Below are 17,760 nucleotides of genomic sequence, written 5' to 3'. Positions count from 1 at the left end.
CCTTGTTATCTGCGGCATAAACTAAAAAAGCCTCTTGATGTGTCAAGTGCTTCCGATCTATTTCCTCCAGTCCAGGGCTGGGCTGGAGTGGGCTGTACTGGCTCACGAAAGTCCATTGTGCTCTCCTCTTCCCAACTCTGGGCTCAGTGGCTTCAGGTCAGTGCTTACAATCTGCCATGTTAGGAGTATTTACACCATGGAGACTGGCAAACAGTATAATTAAGACTTTTAGCTTGCAGATAGGCAGTTGTTAAATATTTACCAGCATATCACTACTCAAATCTATCCTCTACAGACAAAAATTTATCGAAAACAAAAATTTAGCCACGTCACACATTCGTTTAAATTATTCTGTGGCTCCTAACTTCCTACAGAATGAATCCAAGCTCTTAAAAATGTCGTCAGAAGGCCCTTGGAGATCTGCTCCCAACTCCTCCTAAAACGGAATCCACTGGTACCTCACCTCCTAGGGATGCCTTTTGGTGACATTAAACTTGTAACCACCTATATATCAAGATATTCTGGACTCCGTGATTTTGCAGGAACTGTCCCAGAAGCTCAGGGCTTCTTCCCTTGGGTTACCCTCTTCTGTATGACTACCTCTTTACTCATCATTTAATGTGCAGTTGAGACCTTACTTTGTGCAGAAATGTTTTTTCTCATCACCCCTAAGCTATGATGACCATTCACCCTCTTTGAGGCACCGAGAGCTCCCTCTTCCTGTTTCTGTCACTGCATTGACTACAGTAGTCTACTCTGACCGTGCGTCTAGATGGCCCCTCTTCTATCCCCTAAAAAGAAACAGGGAGATGCCGGAGAGCAGGAAGCATGTATACTCATCTTTGCGCTCCCAGTTCTTGAACAGTAACCTACACATATTTTAAATTCAGTCTATATTTGCTGTACGTACAGGTGAATAAAGAAGTGAATGAATATCGGATCCGAGTGCCGTAACTTACAACATTCAAAATAGTGCCGAAACTGGAATTCATACTTCCTAATTTACTGATTGGGATTCCTTAATCACGTGGGGTGAAGGGGCTGCCGAGATTCCAGCCACACTCACGCCGAGGGCCCTCGAGGGAGGCTAGATTATCAATACGCTCTTGTGAAGGTCACTCTCTTTTCCACGGCGCTCTATTTTCTGTGCATCTGGTCTGCCCAGAGCAGACCTCCACATAAGCTGGCCACTCATTTACTATTTTACTATTAGAAATGTGTGTGAGAGTGTGTGTGTTGGGGAAATGAGCGGGGGGGGTGGGGAGGGCAAGAGAGTGGGCTGTGAAACAGACAGAGGGTGTTGGTAAACTTCTGGTTACCAAGGTCAACAACGTTTGTTTTCTTTCTTCCTGATAGAAAGCCAAACTACCAAGAGGAGTCTGTTTAAAAATGCATTATACAATGTTGTCCTGAGCAGGTTTTTAGAATTGGTTTTCTCTTCTGTTATTTTTACATTAAAATACAGTGAGACTCCTGTACATTAAGTGTCCCTGTGAGTTTTAAAATGCAGTACTGTGTGTGGTTAGCAAAGGAGGCAAAACATTTACTTCTAAGAGACAGCATTTCTTGAATAAATTTGTCTAAAAGGAGAGATGAGTGCTTTCTGAGCTGTAGCTCAACCAGCAGCAGCTAAGACACTTAATGATATTCTTTTCCTTTCTGGGGAAAAAAAAAAAAGGCTTTTAGAATACTTAGCAATAACAAAAAGAGCTTCTTCTTCTATATCTTTATTTATTCGTTAAAGATCCCAAAGAAAGTATGGAAAGCAGTAATTCCATGAATATTTAATGACTATATTTTTATTACTATGTATTCAAATAATAGAGAGATTAGATGATTATGCAACCAAGCATAAAGAGAAGCCACTAATTAAATTTAGAACTGATAGGAGTTTGCTGATGTCAAGGAATCGTTATTGAAAGTTTTCTAAAAAAGTCTGATGGAAGATTTTCTTCATACCACCCCTATAACACCATCACCACCATCGACAGTCCCGGTAACCATCTGTCTACCCACAGCACTACCGAAAAGGTGACATTTATTGCAAACTTGGCATTTTCTAACTCTGTCTTGGACCACAAAAATTATGCTGAACTCCCCAAAAGAAATGAAGTTGTTTTTACTTTTTCTTCATCTTTCTCTTTTTGCCTGACTAGTAACAGGAAGTTCTTGGAAACTTCCCAGAGAATGGCTGGTCTTGTAAGACTCCCAAACCAATCTCGTAGGCGCCAGAGTCTTGGCACGGTAGAAGTAAGGGTTTTAGAAGCACCTGCACTGCCTCTGTCAACCAAACTTCCCATCACTAAGCTCCAGAAATTTCCCTTGTTGTTTATTAGCCATGAGCCTGAGTGAGTGTGGGGTAGGGGTGGGGGGTCATGCAAAAAATAAAAAATAAAATACACACACATACCCCTACAAGACCTATTTAGCCAATCTCGTGCACTGTACCAGAAAATGTAGAAAATGCCTATGAGATATCTTAAACTTTGTGGTCAAATTAGGACCCTTCCTTGACCTCTGAGGTCAAGCTATAACCTGTTCCCTATTTGGAATTTATCCTCTTGACAAATAAAATGTACAGTAGGAGGCAAAACTGGTGGCATGACACCTCATTAGTCATTCTGAGCAGATCCCTTTTTTCACCTCAGAGGTCCTCAAGAATGATTTGAGGCAGCTTTTTTTTTTTCTGTACCAAGCCATCTTAAACCGTTCCTTCTCTTTCTCTATTATGCGGTTAAAGGTCTGAAGGAGCTGGAGACAATGCAGGAACAGTGGTTACCTGCAGGAATACCTTCCCCGGTGCCTGGAGCTCAACGGGCTCCACCTGACGCTGCTACGGACCTGGCAGCTGCATCAGGAAATCAGGAGCGGGAGCGTGGGGGTTGCTGGGAGAAAGGTCTTTGGCACGGGCTGCTATGGCCACGTAGACCAGGAGGCTCACCACACGCTGGAGGGAGGAAAGGGGTCGTGGCCCAGTTGTGGCTAAGAAACTTAACTCCTGTTACTTTCGTTAACTTTCAGTCCCAACAACAGTTCAAATCCTAAGGATGTAACTCTTCTCATTAAACAGATGCATAGATTTCTGTGAAAGTACCCCAAGCCCACAAAATAGATCCCTGATTCATTAATATCTATAAACCCACCACTATATACTTGCTATTTTGATTTAAAGTCTCTTGGCTCGGAACAAAAACGTTCCCAGAGAAACCTCGATATCTATAATTTCACTTTAGTATAAATTAGTAAATTGCTCAATAGCTAATAATAGATAACAGTTCACTGAAAGTTTATTTTGTGCCTGGGACTGTGTGAAGCGCTTTATGTGCAGTATCTCATTGAATAGTCAATGAAACCCTTTGTGTACCAGTCCTGGTGGTTGCTTTCCGAAATCGATTCTAAATGACCGTCTTAAGATAATCACTGTAATGCCATTCCCTTCTCTAGTACTGATTTAGGCATGGCCATGTGACCAAATCCTATCAGTAAGGTATAAAAGGAAGTCTGGTGAGAGGCTTTGAAGAATGATTTCCTCACTTCTGAAAAGGATATGCAAGAAAGAGACAATCCTTCTCACACACATCAGCATTCCTGGGTCTGACATCTGGAGTTAATGCAATCACACTGCCCCCGTGAGATGATCAGGCCGAGAGAGGAAAACAATCGAGTCCTGAGTGGCATCACTGAGTCACTGATCATACTTCACCTGGCCCCAAACGATCTTCCTGACTTCCACCTGCGTGAGATAAAAGATTTCATTGCTGGGTAGGCGAGTTTGAATCCGGACTTCCTGTTAGTTTCAGCAGAAGGCATCCCAGCTGACACACACTGAGCTTGATAACAGCGCCTCTGAAGAAACTGAGGCTCATAAACGTGAAACAACTTTTCTGTGGTCTGCCGAGCCCCTAAGGTATGAAGCAGTGGTTTGAACTCAGCAGTCAGGCTTCCAACCCCATTCTCAAACCAACGCACTGCACCTGGGTAATAGCAGGGCCAATGATGTTAAGGAAAGCAGCAGCCTGGGACCGGTTTCCTGAGGAACGAGAGCACTAACGGAGAGCCACTGAGGCTCTCAGACATTCAGAATGTCTGATGCTCTCCTACACAACCGTTTCAGTGACTCCCCTCAGCGGTCGGTCCCTGGCCCCACGGGGCACTCTCCCACAGGCTGACGGGTCCCTGCTGCACAGCAAAGCAGGTGAAGAGAACCGATGATAATAAATGAATGAATGAATGAATGAATGAATGAATAAGAGGTATTATAAGATAATGGCTGCGAAATTACGTTCCTTTAGGGGTAAAGAGTAATTAATTCTGTAAATGAATGAATGAATGAATGAATGAATGAAAGGTATTATAAGATAATGGCTGCAAAATTACTTTCCTTTAGGGGTAAAGAGTAATTAATTCTAACAGAGGATGAATGTCTTCATTCATTTTCCCCTTTCTCGGCTCAGGCCAGTCAAGAACCTCTCTCTCTGCCACCTCTCTCTGTGTCATTCGATTGCAAGTGTTCTTAATTGGACACAGAAAGGGAAAACAGATTCAGAGATGGCTGTGACACAGAAAGGTTCACATCCGATTGCTATTAACTGATACTCGCACTCTAGGAGAATGCCTGCCTGAAGGAGAAGATGAGCTGGCCGCATTTTAGCCCCAGGACCCAAGTCCATAAGCAACTTTTCTCATAAGTGGTCACTGAGAAGGATTTCTTCCCACATTATACGTCAAGGAGCTTTTTAAAGAACTGCTCCAAGTGAGAACACTTCGAAACGCACAGGCCCCTGTCCTCGAAAGCCATCAACACTCCTGCAGAACCATACGCCAGCCCTCAAGGGACCCAGAACTATTCCATTATACCAGAAAGTCTGTGGAATGTAAATCCAGGGGCCTGAAATGCTGTATATTTTTTCAAAAAGTATAAAGTGGAAGCCATTGACTCCATGGATCCACCAAATGAATGGATTGTTTCCTCTGCGTAAATGAACTGTCAGAAACAATGGCCATGCAACACATTTGCTCCTGTTCCCCAAAGAGGAAAAACCTACATCCCAAATAAAGCTACGTCTTTTCTATAAAACTTAAGCAAAGAAGCATGGGAAAAAGAAAGCTTGACTTATACTTCAGAATCAGATGTCTGTGTTCAGACAGCAGGGACTATAACCTGGAGGCTCAATTCTCTCTGAATATCCAGACTGGCCTTCAAAATGCAAATGGATGAGCCTTCAACGTCCGTGGTTCTCTGAGCGAATTTGCAAAAGCACTTCCTGAATTATGTCTAGTTTTATTTTCTAATCACTCTTTTTCTTAAGTTCTTTTCTCCAAAGTTTTTACCCCTAAAACTTTCAGAACACTTCATCCTCCACCTTGACTCTCTCCTTTCTTTCTTATTAAAAACACTCAAGAAGTTATAATGAATAACCAAAGAAACAGCATTTTTGTCTTTACTTACCATTATTATCGAATCTTAGCATTTTTACGAACGGATCTAAATTTATTTTTAGAAGTTACTGTAAAATTGACGCTTCCTATTCATCCGTCTCCAAAATTATTAAACTTCTCTCTGAGGTCAGTACTGTCCAAAATTGGGAATTTTTATTTTTTCATACATATTTACATAGTATTTTTAAATAATATCCTATACTACATATCAACTTCTTTCTTTGGATGGTCGTTTACATAAAACATTCTTTTGAGCCTCAGCAATATGTTACATGTAACCCTAAGTTATTCATCGTTCAACCGTATTGTACTCCACTGAATAAATATATGAGTTTGTCTAATTTCTTTCTGATGGGCACTGCGTTTCTTTTCCATCAGTTTTCTGTTTCTTTGTTTTCATCTATAATCACTTAGGACTTTTACAGACTGGTCGTATTGCTTCCTCTTAATGGGATGTCCCTTTCATCTTAGGCAGCACCAGAATGTCATCTGCACCTGCCTGCTTTGGCTAATTATTCAGCTTTTGTTTCCTTTTGGTTTATTTGGCTTTAATGGTGCATCTTCCCTCTTAAGTCAGTTGGTTTTGCTTGCTAATCTTCAAATCTTCTCCTAGTACCTCAGCTTAGGTAAACTTATTCTCTCCTCTTGTTTATTCTTGAGAAGAGTATGTCGTCTGTTTATAATTTCAAAACACCTACACATTAACACTATCTTATGAGGGTAGAAAGGGAAAAGACAAGGCGTCCAGGAACATGAAGTGAAGAGGAAAAAACGGAGAAGGCGACACGTCATCTGACTTCACTCGTAGAAGCCCGACTTAAACCTCTGTCCCGCGCGTGCACGCATGTCCCTACTGTCAATCTCAGCAGATCTTCTGCTTCTTTCCACTTTCGCTCACACGGGCTACGTCCCAAGAGTTCTTTCTCGATCTCAACACAATTAACATCAAGCATATCTAACTTCTGACTGGTCTCTCTCAACCGTTTATCTTTGCTCTTCCACTAAATGCCCAGGTCTACTGGTTATTTCAAATCATCTGCACTGTTTTTCTTAAATTCCACGCACACAGCCATTCAGTGATTAGGATGACGATGTCCTGATATGACATTGGCTGCTCTAACAGTAAAGTTTAAACACACACGCACACACATGCCACAAAATTCTCCCTTGCTGACATTCACAGAGGAGGTCAGAATCCCGTGCTTATTTCATTCCAAACTTTATGGGCATGCAGAGGGGTTTCTTGAGGTATGAAGATGAGAGAAATAAAACAGGACAAGCCTCACTCTAGTCCTAAGTGCTTGAAATACAGTTCCAAAAAAACCTTCAAATCTCCCAAACATCTACAAAGTAACTTCTGTATAAAGTTAATCTGACTGGTGTTTCCTTACCTGTCCATGTCTGGTATCAAATTTCCAAAAACTAACATACTTCACGCTTCCTACACACAAGCAAATTCCAGACAGAGCGGTCAGTGGGATGGATGCCCAGCAGGGTGTGTGTCTTGCAGTTTTATCTCTCTCTCTCTCTCTCACTTTTTTTTTTTTTAATATGTGGGACTTGAATCTCTCTCTCTCTCTCTCTCTCTCACTTTTTTTTTTAATATGTGGGACTTGGAAAAAGAATGTCGAAAATGTCTTTTCCCCCATAACAGTTTAAGATCTTAAGTCATGTAGAAGGGAGACAGCCATGTGCCATGCAATATAAACACTAGTACCATGAAGGCTGGTACCCTTTGCCAACCATGTGTGCCCTGAACAACCCATTCATGTGGAGATGCTATTATTATCCTAAATTTACTATCCTGAGACTTTTCTGGTAGAGAAACACACCCTGGCTGCTCTAGGTGGTCTGGCAGACCACCTCAGTTACGGGGACTCAGGCTGCTGAATATTTATTACCAAGGAGATGAGAAGTCCTTTCCAAGTCCTTCTTGTTTTATTAACATATTCTCATTTGATAGCTCTTACAGGAAATTTATTTTAGATAGACATATAGATATAGATCAGACTACCAGACTGTGAGACTCTGAGATCAGTGATCCTATCTTATCCTAATAAAATTATTAGACTTTCTACAAGGTGCTGTATATAGCAGATACTCTATAACTTCTTTTTAGATTCAATGGAATAAAAAATAGAAAAACTCGAATATGCTCTCTAAAATTGTTTTGATGACGAGACCATGAGAAGTTCTCTATTTTGCAAATCTAAGTGATAGAAAAATGTTTATAAAACAAGGATGTTTATTGGATAAGAACTTATACTGAACTTTATTTCTGCAAAAATCTTTATTAGTGCACCTTACATATTTTTTCAGCCCAACACAGCACTAAGAATACTGCCTTAAAAAAAAAAAAAAAAAAAAACACTCTGTGGTTTGATACCTCAGCAATTTTCCAATGGGAAAAAAGAGATTTCACCAAATACATATTCATACGTGAAAAGTCATTTAAAGTGATTTCATAAATTACATGGCATAAACAGATTTAAAAAGCGAGCCATCAAACCAGATACTAATAATACGTTGCAATTCCAAAATAATACTGATGACCAGGAATAACATCCGTCCATGGATTCCTAATAACGGGATTTCTGAAATATGCTCCTAGGAAAAAATACTAGAGGTAAAATATTTTTAGAAAGCAATATTTACTACAGCTTCCTACTGGAGATTCGCGGTGCACATTTTCACGTGACGGGATTTAAAACTCGCTTATTTAACTCAGGATTGCCGATAATTTTCTTTCGTAAGGCAATATGAAAAGAGAAGATGGAATTAGCCTTCAGGCGGAGCAGCTTCTAACCCTGGCTCAGCGGCTTGAATAAATCTAAGCCACGGACTTAGTCTCGGAGTCCCTCAGTTTTATCCTCTATAAAATGGGAACCAATCTTCACTGCATGAGACGTTCTTATCTTTAAAGTTAAAATAAGGTATTATTTTTTAAAATCCCTATGAGATGCTTGATATAATTAGAACTTTGTAGACAATGGCTGCTATTGTTCCTGTTATTTGTATTCTTTCTTCTCCTTTTCTTCTTCTTCATTTATTAGCATTTCTCTCAAATGAACAGTAGCGTTTTACTTTGGTTTAGTGCATTGTCAGTGACAGCTTTAATCGGCTTTTGTTTACCGAACGCTAACAGTGAATCCTATATCTTACATATTTTTCAATAAAACTCAACAAGAGGCAAGTTTAGGAGCCCCCTCCCATCCCTCCCTGACTGTTGAGCTAACGAAAGGACAAGAGCCATGGAAAAGGGAGAGCCGACCACGTCCCTAGCCCTCTGTTCCCCCAGCACCTGCCTCCCCTGGTTGAGCGCCTTCCTCTGACAGAGCTCATTAGCTGTTAATACACACCACACTCCCAGCTTCGGCACTGCAGATTCCTTTGAGGCAAGGACTGTTCGTTCAGTCAGTCAGTCAGTCTATTAATGTATATCGATTATCTCCTAGCTTGCAAGGTGGTATGGAGGCCAACATCTGGTGGCAATAAACGGGGCAGAATGTCAGCAAAATGCTTGTGAACAAAACAAATACTCAAAATAATACTATTTACTGGATATTTACCATTAGCTAAATCACGTGCTCAAAGTTTCATTTGTATTTTCTCGTTTACTTCTGAGGGTGGGGAGGGGAGGGGGGATTGGGAAAGTTTCCCACAGTCAAACAACTGATAAGTGAAAAAACTCACGGTGAAGCCATTGGATAAATCATTTCTCTGAAAAAAAAAAAAAAAAATCCACAAAATAACTGGATTTGATAGGTTTTCGAAATCTACTTCCTGGGGTGAAAACAGGTAAGGTTAGCCCAATCCTGTCATACACTGATCAACTCACTTGTTTTCTAGATAGTCATTAAGCATCTACATCATGTGTATGTATTACAGGCACATTCTTTGCCAGGGCCTAGAAATATGAAATTGAAAAGAATCTGGCTTTCTGTCTTTGAGAAGCCTGATTTCGTGGAGCTAAGGGGCATGTGAGGGCTACAGCACAGACGAGTCTTGTGCCCTGTGAATAGGGAGCTTCTGTTTGATTCTGGCTTCTCTTATTACTGATAATTCTTTTGATTTCACGTATTAGTTCTGTAAAAACAAAGCGACGCAAAGGAAAACAAACAAAAAGCACAATTACTAAAATATCACCTCCTGAGAAATGCAGCTATTTTAACTACTTTCTGTCCCAAAAGTAGATAGAAGATGTGGTCAAAGTTATGTAAGATAAATGTTGAATGTGTGATCATTATCATTGACTCTAGTTTTATATCGTGTGTGTGATCATTATCATTGACTCTAGTTCTATATCGTGTCTTCTATGTGCCGTTACGGTTGAGCCCGTCCAGGACTCAGATGTGGCTAGGATACGAACTGACTACAAAAAGTCCTCGTCAAACACAAGATAAAAGAAGGGGCAGCAAGGACATCAGCAAAGTGGCAGAATGGGAGTGTTCTACTGTCATGTCCCCACAGAGCCACTCCTGGATGGGCGTCCCTTTGTGGGAAGCCGGAAGTCCAGAGAATAGTTCCAACACACTGTTTTAGCAAAAATTCTGAGAGGAGACTCGCTGAAGAGAGAATGGTTTCACTTTACCTGTCACCTTTCCTACAATGCAGCACGACTCAATGACAAAAGAGACCTGTTTAGGCCGTTAGTTTCTCCTATGGGAGAAAGCATGGACACAGTGAGTGAACACCCACTGTGTAGAACACTGCCCACAAGGGCCACTTCCTTCCTGGCCCACACAGAATACGAAGATGGCCTGCCCAGGTGAGGCTGGGGTAAGCGGGGATCACCACAACTAGGGCTTGGAACTATCCGAGTTGTGAGGGTCTCTCTAGCCACTGTGTGGACTCCATCGAGGAGCATGCCCTCATGCCACGTGCGATGCTGCTCCTGCAGATTCACCCAAATTCCCACAGGCATCCCCTGCACTCTACGCCCTTCACCCACACCTCTCGTGGACAAGCATACCCTGTGCATACCCACATAAACAGGGGCGTGGCCTTTACAGGTGACTCATAAGCTCGCTCAGAAAAGTGGCCCAGCTCTGCATGATTGCAGGAAGACGTACAAACGTCAGCATGTTAGGGCAGTTCCCTAGGAAAAACAAACAGAATGCTAGCAGCGCTCATGCTGGCTTTGCAGGACTGAGAGAAGGCATGCAATCTTAAGAATTCCCCCTAAAGAATCCCGCCCCCAAAGAGGGAACAAGAGGTGAAGTGGATGCAGCCATAGAAAAGAACTGAGAGAACCTCAAAATCTCTACAGATGCAACTCCATGTTGTCAAAATTCTAATGGCATTGTTCACACAAGTTTAAAAGATAATCCTAAAATGCATATGGAACCAAAAAAGGCCCCACAGAGCTAAAACAATCTTGAGCAAAAAGAACAAAGCTGAAGACATCACGCTTCCCCATTTCGAATTACATTACAATGCTATAGTAATCGAAACGGTATGGTACGCACATAAAAACAGGCACACGGACCAATGGAACAGATTAGAGCACGCAAGCATATGCAGCAACTAATCTTTGACGAAAGCGCCAAGAACACACAATGAAGAAAGGATGGTCTCTTCACTAATGATGTTGGGGAAACTGAATATTCACATGCAAAAAGAAAAGAAATTGAACCTTTATCTTAAACCATACATAAACATCAACTCGAAATGAATTACGGATTTAAACGTAAGATAGGAAACCATAAAATTCCTTGAAGAAAGCATAGGAGAGAAACTTTCTGACAATGGTCTTGGCGATGATTTTTTGGATTTGACATCAAAAGCACAGGCAACAACAAAAAATAAAAATAAGAAAGACTATATCAAACAAAAATGTTTCTACACAGCGAAGGAAACAATCGACGAAATGAAAAGACAAGCTACAAAATGGAAGAAAACATTTGCAAACCATATATTCAGAAAGGGATTAATATCCTAATTACATGAGGAACTCACAACTCAATAGCAAAAATCCCTAATAACCCAATTTTAAAAAGGGTAAAGGATAGACATTCTCCCAAAGAGAATAGACATAAAAAGGGTAAAGGATAGACATTCTCCCAAATAGCCAACAGGTATATGAAAAGGTGCTCAACGACACTAATCCTGAGGGAAATGCAAATCAAAACCACGATGAAATATCACCTCATCCGTGTTAGGACGGCGAAGTCTAAAGATACAAGTGGGGGCCAGTGTATGAAGCAAAGGGCAGCCTTTATGCACTGTTGGTGGAACTGTAAATCGGTACAGCCATTAGAGAAAATTAAAAACAGAACTACCGCATGACCCAGGAATCCCACTTCTGGAAATACAGCCAAAGGAAATAAAATCACTATCACAAAGAGATACCTATCGCAAAGAGATATCTGTACTCCCATATTCATTGAAACATCATTCACAGTAGTCAAGCTATTGAAACAACCTAAGTGTCCACGGATAAATAAAGACAATGTGAATTATATAAATTTCATAATATAAAGCCAGACACAGAAATAAGCCAGACATAGACAGACAAATACTGCATGATCTCACTTACATGTGGAATCTGAAAAAACTTAATTCATGGTAACAGAGCAGAATGGCAGTTACCAGGGGCTGAGGGTGTGGGGAATATGGGGAGATGTTGGTCAAAGTGTACAAACTGTAAGTTATAAGATGAATAAATTCTGGATACCTAAGGTACAACATGATGACAGTAATTAATAATAACGAATCGTATACTTGAAATTTGCCACAAGAACAGATCTCAAGGATTTTCAGCAAAAGGTAATTATGTGAGATGGTGGATAAGTTCATTAGCCTGACTGTGGTAATTTCACTTATAAATCAAAACATCACGTTGTACACCTTTAAATACACAATTTTTATCTGTCGACTATACCTCAATAAAACTATGATAAAAAGAAACAGGAAGAAATGATGTACGGAAATTACTATAATTTATGCAGGAAAGTAACATATACTAACGAGAGAAAGAGAAGAAAAAACGAAGGTACTAACAGCTAAGAGAACTAGGTGAGACGTGACAGGAAATTTTGTTTCTTCTTTATAGACAGGATTTAGATACACATGTATTGAGAGGGTTGTTATGGGCTGAATTGTGTCTGCTCCCCCCCCAAAAAGAATTCATATGTTTACATACCAACCCTTAGTACCTCAGAATGGAACCATATTTACAGATGAAGTTTTAAGGAAGTGATTTAGAATGAGGTCATTAGGATGGAAGCCCTAATCCACTACGACTGGTGTTTTTACAGGAAGAGGTAGAAACGCCAGGCATGCGGGTGCACAGAGGAAGAGCCACGGGAGGACCCTGACAAAAGGTGACTGTCTTCAAGCCAAGGGAAGGGCTCTCGCCCCAAAGCAAACCTGACGGCACCTTGATCTTGGACATCCAGCTTCCAGAACTGAGAGAAACATACATTTCTGTTGTTTAAGCCAGCGGTCCCCAACCTTTCCGGCACCAGGGACTGGTGTTCCTATGAGAATCTGATGCCTGATGACCTGAGGTGGAGCTGAGGCGGTGATGCTGGCGCTGGGGAGCGGCTTCAAACACAGATGAATCTTCACTCTCTCAACTGCCGCTCACCTCCTGCTGTGCGGCCCGGTTCCTAACAGGCCACGGACCAGTCCCAGTCTGCAGCCCGGGGGTGAGAACCCCTAGTGTAAGCCACCCAGTCTGTGGTATTTTATTATGGCAGTCCTAGCAAACTGATACAGAGGGCTTGTCAGATCAATGAAGTGACAACTGTGACCAAAAAGACATCAGAAAGAAACCAAAGGGAGTTGGGGAAAAAAAAAAAAAAAAAGCCTACAGTGGTGTCGATCTATTAATATTTAACAGGACTATTAAGAATGTGGTGGGAAATAAGCTGAACTGATACAGCTTGGGTCTAAATGAAGAAGGACATACATTTAAGATGGAGGGATATGGACTTTACCCAGTAGACAACAGGGAGCCACTAAAAAGTTTCTGAGGAATAGAATGACATGATCCACCTAAGATTTAAGTAATTACTTTAGGAGCAGCGCATGGGAGGGTTTGTAGGGGAAGAGAGGAGGTACCGAAGCGAGTTAGAAATCTGTAACAAAAATACGGCAGAGTCGAGGGACCCTGAGTGACAACGAGAATTAGCATGAGGAGACAGAGACAAAGAAATACCATGGAAACAGCAGTAATAGAACTTGACGTTAAAAAAAAAAAAAAAAATTCCAAAAATACTCAAATTGGAACCTTAACTTTTTCTTTTTTTTTTTTTTTTTTTTCATTTTAAATTACACAAATCCTTAAAACACGGGATTGGTTTCAACCTGCTGTAGTTAAGTCCTCTGGCAGGGTCATTACGTGGGTATAATTTTCCCTCCTCGAATTGTTTCTGAGGGGGAACAAAAGAGAAAGGGTGTCTGCATCCTCGGTTCCCTGTTTCTGAACGCTCGCTCCCTGCAAAGTTAGACATCTGCTTCCCATCAGTCACAGCTGTGGCCGGGCCTGCAGCGCGGGATGGGCCGGGGACGAAAGGCAGCAGGTGAAGTTTAGCATCTCATTCATCAGGAGCTTCTCGACAATCTTCCGACCATAGTCGAGGTACATAGTCAAATGACACCTCCCACTCTCCCTCCTCTCCATGTGGGCCTGACAGGGACTGGGTTCTGAGACTCGGAGTATTATTCTTGTCCACCTTCCAAGTGGTTCCTTGGAGAGCTCATCAACTTCCAGGCCCTCTCTTCAAACTAGAGGAGTAGATCTTGAGGGTGAGAAAGAGGAAGAATTCCGTTGCGATGTAATGTAAATCTAGCATCTCTAGCTAGCCTCCTCCCAGAGCAACTAACGCAAACCTGCTGTGCAAAATAATGGGGGAATAGCACGGGAGAGATAAACTAACACTTTAGGAGAAATCGCAGTAGAACAAAGTGAATTTTATTCACTTTCTCAGCAGCAAGAGCAGTCACAAAGTTGAAAGGTCATTTACTCCCCACCATTCACATCAAAGTATTTCACACTGGCGGGGGTCTGTTAACCCATTACCACTGCACCTTTGCGGATAGCTAGCTACTTCTATCCATCACAGGATCGCTCCCACGGTCCACGCTGTTCCACAGGGAATTGGGGGAAAAAATGCTTCTCCCTGACACCTCTTGGCTGAACAGATGATTACTAAATCAATTAAATCTGCAAATATTTACTGAGTGCCTACTAAGAGCAATTTAAGTGGTAAGAATACAGTGGGAGAACAAAACAGAAAAACAATTCTGGCCATCTTAACATTATATTTCAAAGGGTGACGCAGGCAAAAATAAAACAAAATACATAGCATGTTAAATGGTGACAAGCGATATATGAAAAAATAAAGCGGCTATCGGGTGACGGAGTGTTGACGGAGGGGCTGCATTTTTATATGTGGGATTCAGAGTAGTCTTCGCTGAGAGATAACAGGGCAAAGGATTGAGCAAGACAAGTATCTGGGAAAAGAGAACTCTAAGAAGATGGAGGAGCAAAGATGAAGGACAAAAGCATGCCTGATGGGCTCAGGAAGGGTAACGAAGGGCGGCTGGGGCCGAGGGAGGGAGAGGCGGAAGAGTGGGTGGGAAGGTACCAGGAGACCAGAGCATGAGGACCTCACCAGGCGCCGGCCTTTCACACTGGAGACAAGGAGCCTTCCTGGGTGTGAGCACGCACGACAGGGGTGCGATGCTCCCGAAGCTCTGACTGGGCTGTGCTGTGCTGAAGATAGACTGAGGATTCATATTGGCAAAAATCTAAAATTCATGGCAGATATGTAAGCAGATGCACCAAAAGCGACGCAAAAGATTTCGTCCAAGTAGAATTCTCAAGGCACGAAAGTGCAATCTATCTCGGCACTTCAGCATGGCCTCTTACTACTCCGTGTCCTAACCCCGGTGAGCCATACCTCTCTCTGTTAACTACTAAATGGTTCGCTCCCCTTTCCATTTTGCTTAGCTTCTGGAAAGGAGTTTGCATTTTTTTTCGAAAGTCGATAGCCTTATTTTTTTTTTCCCCCCACAGTAAACACTGAGTAACAGACTTTGGCACATCTGGGCGATGCTGATCATGCTACGATCGCGTACCCCACGGGCTTGCAGCGACTGGGGAAAACGCGGGGAACCCGTGCGTCCCCAGTACATGGGCTATACCTAATTTTGAAGGAAAAAAGAAAAAGCGTTCTATCATCGCGTGGAACATCTGGCGGAATTCAAGATTAAGTTACAAATGGTTACGAAGGCCAATTATTAGCCAAATGATGCCTGCTGAAACGAGGCTGTGGTTTCACTACCTGGTAACATTTTACTGATTGCTCTGAGACTGACTCATCACGGGATCCTCAAAATGTATCACATTTACACTTAACGAACAGGGCAGAGGGTGGTTTCTTGTTTAGAGTGAAATGTAAGCACCATGTCTAGGAGAAATGATAGAAGGGTGACAATTACTTCCTATATTTATCTTAATCTCCCATGAGGAACATGTCATGTGTCATATTTGAAACCCAGCTATTAAGATAAGATCAGTAACAGTGGTACTAGTAATAGCTCTTCTTTATTGTGCCAAGCATTTGATAGACTCACTCATTTCTCGGGTATTATTATCATCCCCCTTTATCAGTCAACTGAGGCTCAGAGAAGCTGAGGTAACTTGCTGGGATTCAAACAAACTGAACTGTGGCGATGAAGTTCAAACCCAGCACCTTGACTCCTTGCTGTCACTTTCGACCCCGATGTGATGCTGCACTAACCTGCCCTCCGCCACAACGTGCACGCCGCCAGCGACGCCACAGTAACCCCGATGTGATGGGGGTCTGCACCCCTAACAGCCCGCTCTTCTCTATCCTGACGTGACATTTCGTGCATTTCCCAGCTACGGTCTGGGGCAAACAACTCACCCATTTCCTCATTCCTGGATGAAAACTCGACCTATGCTGTATGTGCTGGAGATTCCTGATTCAAAGAGATCTTTCCACTACTAAACTGACCTTCATCAAAAAATGTACGGTTACATAAAGAATTTTAAAGAGTGGCAATTCATCTCTGCCTAGACTCTTACATTTTGAGTGTGGAACATGTACCAAAAATGAATAGAAAACACAGAAATAGAGATAATTATTTTGCATTCCTTTTTGGTAATGACTATTATCTTCAAGAAGCTATGAATCAACGACAGGACAAGTAGCTAACTATAATTCATCTACTTCCTGGTATTTATAGATCTGAATTTCAATTACTGAATATCAATGACTTCCAAAATACGTTAGATTCTGTTATTCCATATTTCAGCAGGTAGCCATCAAAGCAAAAGGTTGAAATACTTTTTTTTGTATCTGGGACTCTTTAAGAGGTAATACAATGTTTCTAATGTAGTAGTCTCAGTCTTCAAACCTTATCATAAATCAGCTATGATTCAGAAGCCATTGAAGAGGTTTTGGTATTTTAAGAAACTCCACCATAACTGTCTTTTTCAAAAGTATAAAGAACATTTGCAAAGAACATAACCACTTCTTAGTGGAACATGAACATATCATGCAATTTGCATATTTATCCAAAATGCTAGGTTTGACTTCCGATTCTACATTTACTGCTTGTCTGGGGTGGGGGGCGGGGGATGTCACAATCATGTCTATGTCATACGGCTATTGGAAGGCTGATATGAAGTGATGAATCTGAAAAGATTTTTGGAACTCTAAAGCTCATTTTAAATACTACTATAATAATTTAGATTTCAACCTCATTGTCTCTTGGAATTACATATTTTAAATGAAGTTTCCTTAACGCGAGGCACAGCTCAATACAACACCTTCAGCCAAGTAGAAAGAGCTTGGCCGAGAACTAAACCGTACTCATTACGACTGACATCTGCTTTTCCTGGCAATGAAGTTCTCATTTCTAATCTCTACCATGTTGTCATACTGTGACTTATAATAAGAAATATATATTTGGTTTTTGTCCCTGTTTCCAGCACGGAGCTCCTAGAACCTTTGGAATTTTTTAAGTGATGAGAGTGAAGAATGTGTCACTTCGTTCATAAGAAGCCCCTTCCAATGGCACCTGAGTTTATGTTAATGAGGTGACTTTCGGGAAGCTCCTCAGGATGAGGGCTGGTTGTCAGGGGAACCAACGGTGATTAGAAGGTTGGAACTTTCAGGGGCGGGCAGAGGGGCTGGAGGCTGAAATCAGTCGTCAATGATTTAATCAGTTATGCTATGTAATGGAGGCTGCAAAAAAAAAAAAAAAAAGCCGAAAAGACTGGCTGGGAAACACGGCCACGTGCCAGGAGGGCAGTGCACCGCAGTCCACGAGAACAGAAGC

The sequence above is a fragment of the Pteropus alecto genome, unplaced genomic scaffold (genome assembly GCF_000325575.1).
Source record: "Pteropus alecto unplaced genomic scaffold, ASM32557v1 scaffold134, whole genome shotgun sequence".
NCBI lineage: Eukaryota > Metazoa > Chordata > Mammalia > Chiroptera > Pteropodidae > Pteropus > Pteropus alecto.
This window is presented reverse-complemented; position numbering follows the sequence as displayed.